This window comes from Rhipicephalus microplus, unplaced genomic scaffold (genome assembly GCF_043290135.1).
Source record: "Rhipicephalus microplus isolate Deutch F79 unplaced genomic scaffold, USDA_Rmic scaffold_245, whole genome shotgun sequence".
Lineage (NCBI taxonomy): Eukaryota > Metazoa > Arthropoda > Arachnida > Ixodida > Ixodidae > Rhipicephalus > Rhipicephalus microplus.
The window spans coordinates 232,501-235,842 of NW_027464816.1; positions in this window are offsets into that span (position 1 = coordinate 232,501).

A 3,342-nucleotide genomic window follows, 5' to 3' on the forward strand; every position below is an offset into this window, starting at 1 on the left:
GAGCTAGCGAACTTGTGCCACGAGCAACAGGTCACTAAAAGCCTATAGATGACGGTGTTGGAGGAAAAGAAAAATATCGAGAAAGCACTGCGGTGTGCCGTGCGTAGGGACGGGCGCGCGTGCCACATGCCGCCGAAATATGGGTGTCGGAGAAAACAGAGTGCCGCGCGTAACGAGGGGCGCGCGTGTTACAGAGAGATATGCCCAAACGCATGAAAGTGTACGCAGGTGTCCTAAGGCAGTTTTTTTTTTTTTCCTCATTTTGATGTCGCCCCGGCTGACGCGGTTTTCGTTTTTCCGTGCCGCCCCGGCTGACGCAGTTTTTGCGCCGCCCCGGCTGACGCGGTTTTTGCGCCGCCCCGGCTGACGCGGTTTTCGCGCCGCCCCGGCTGACGCGGTTTTCGCGCCGCCCCGGCTGACGCGGTTTTTGCGTCGCCCCGGCTGACGCGGTTCGGACTTTGCACTTTTTGGCTCACCCCGGCTGGCGGCCCACTCACTCGATCGCCAGGTCTGTTTGCCCCGGTGGTTCCACCGCCAGGCTTAAGCGCGAACTTTTTTTGTTTGTTTTCTTTTGATTAAGCGCAAGCTTTTTTCTTTGTTTTCTTTTGATTAAGCGCGGGCTTTTTTCTTTGTTTTTTTTTTTTATTTCGCCCCGGCAGACGCGGTTTTTGCGCCGCCCCGGCTGACGCGGTTTTTGCCGCCCCGGCTGACGCAGTTCGGACTTAGCACTTTTCGGCTGTGCCTGGCTGGCGGCCCACTCACTCGATCGCCATGTCTGTTTGCCACAGTTTTCCCGGTGGTGCCGCACCCGGGCTCGCCCCGGCTGACGCAGTTTTCGCGCCGCCCCGGCTGACGCGGTTTCGTGCCGCCCCGGCAGACGCGGTTTTCGCGCCGCCCCGGCTGACGCGGTTTCGTGCCGCCCCGGCAGACGCAGTTCGGACTTGGCACTTTTCGGCTGTGCCTGGCTGGCGGCCCACTCACTCGATCGCCATGTCTGTTTGCCACAGTTTTCCCGGTGGTGCCGCACCCGGGCTCGCCCCGGCTGACGCAGTTTTCGCGCCGCCCCGGCTGACGCGGTTTCGTGCCGCCCCGGCAGACGCGGTTTTCGCGCCGCCCCGGCTGACGCGGTTTCGTGCCGCCCCGGCAGACGCAGTTCGGACTTAGCACTTTTCGGCTGTGCCTGGCTGGCGGCCCACTCACTCAATCGCCATGTCTGTTTGCCACAGTTTTCCCGGTGGTGCCGCACCCGGGCTCGCCCCGGCTGACGCAGTTTTCGCGCCGCCCCGGCTGACGCGGTTTCGTGCCGCCCCGGCAGACGCGGTTTTCGCACCGCCCCGGCTGACGCGGTTTCGTGCCGCCCCGGCAGACGCAGTTCGGACTTAGCACTTTTCGGCTGTGCCTGGCTGGCGGCCCACTCACTCGATCGCCATGTCTGTTTGCCACAGTTTTCCCGGTGGTGCCGCACCCGGGCTCGCCCCGGCAGACGCGTTTTTTTTTTCTTTCGCCCCGGCTGACGCAGTTTTCGCGCCGCCCCGGCTGACGCGGTTTCGTGCCGCCCCGGCAGACGCGGTTTTTTGCGCCGCCCCGGCTGACGCGGTTTTTGCCGCCCCGGCTGACGCAGTTCGGACTTAGCACTTTTCGGCTGTGCCTGGCTGGCGGCCCACTCACTCGATCGCCATGTCTGTTTGCCACAGTTTTCCCGGTGGTGCCGCACCCGGGCTCGCCCCGGCTGACGCAGTTTTCGCGCCGCCCCGGCTGACGCGGTTTCGTGCCGCCCCGGCAGACGCGGTTTTCGCGCCGCCCCGGCTGACGCGGTTTCGTGCCGCCCCGGCAGACGCAGTTCGGACTTAGCACTTTTCGGCTGTGCCTGGCTGGCGGCCCACTCACTCGATCGCCATGTCTGTTTGCCACAGTTTTCCCGGTGGTGCCGCACCCGGGCTCGCCCCGGCTGACGCAGTTTTCGCGCCGCCCCGGCTGACGCGGTTTCGTGCCGCCCCGGCAGACGCGGTTTTCGCGCCGCCCCGGCTGACGCGGTTTCGTGCCGCCCCGGCAGACGCAGTTCGGACTTAGCACTTTTCGGCTGTGCCTGGCTGGCGGCCCACTCACTCGATCGCCATGTCTGTTTGCCACAGTTTTCCCGGTGGTGCCGCACCCGGGCTCGCCCCGGCAGACGCGTTTTTTTTTTTCTTTCGCCCCGGCTGACGCAGTTTTCGCGCCGCCCCGGCTGACGCGGTTTCGTGCCGCCCCGGCAGACGCGGTTTTTTTGCGCCGCCCCGGCTGACGCGGTTTTTGCCGCCCCGGCTGACGCAGTTCGGACTTGGCACTTTTTGGCTGAGCCTGGCTGGTGGCCCACTCACTCGATCGCCATGTCTGTTAGCCACAGTTTTCCCGGTGGTGCCGCACCCGGGCTCGCCCCGGCTGACGCAGTTTTCGCGCCGCCCCGGCAGACGCGGTTTTCGCGCCGCCCCGGCTGACGCGGTTTTTGCCGCCCCGGCTGACGCAGTTCGGACTTGGCACTTTTTGGGCTGAGCCTGGCTGGCGGCCCACTCACTCGATCGCCATGTCTGTTTGCCACAGTCTTCCCGGTGGTGCCGCACCCGGGCTCGCCCCGGCAGACGCGTTTTTTTTTTTCTTTCGCCCCGGCAGACGTGGTTCCCCCCCCCCCCTTTTCGCTCGCCCCGGCTGACGAGGTTTTCGCGCCGCCCCGGCTGACGCAGTTTTCGCGCCGCCCCGGCTGACGCGGTTTCGTGCCGCCCCGGCTGACGCGGTTTTCGCGCCGCCCCGGCTGACGCGGTTTTTGCGTCGCCCCGGCTGACACGGTTCGGACTTTGCACTTTTCGGCTGTGCCTGGCTGGCGGCCCACTCACTCGATCGCCATGTCTGTTTGCCACAGTTTTCCCGGTGGTGCCGCACCCGGGCTCGCCCCGGCTGACGCAGTTTTCGCGCCGCCCCGGCTGACGCGGTTTCGTGCCGCCCCGGCAGACGCGGTTTTCGCGCCGCCCCGGCTGACGCGGTTTCGTGCCGCCCCGGCAGACGCAGTTCGGACTTAGCACTTTTCGGCTGTGCCTGGCTGGCGGCCCACTCACTCGATCGCCATGTCTGTTTGCCACAGTTTTCCCGGTGGTGCCGCACCCGGGCTCGCCCCGGCTGACGCAGTTTTCGCGCCGCCCCGGCTGACGCGGTTTCGTGCCGCCCCGGCAGACGCGGTTTTCGCGCCGCCCCGGCTGACGCGGTTTCGTGCCGCCCCGGCAGACGCAGTTCGGACTTAGCACTTTTCGGCTGTGCCTGGCTGGCGGCCCACTCACTCGATCGCCATGTCTGTTTGCCACAGTTTTCCCGGTG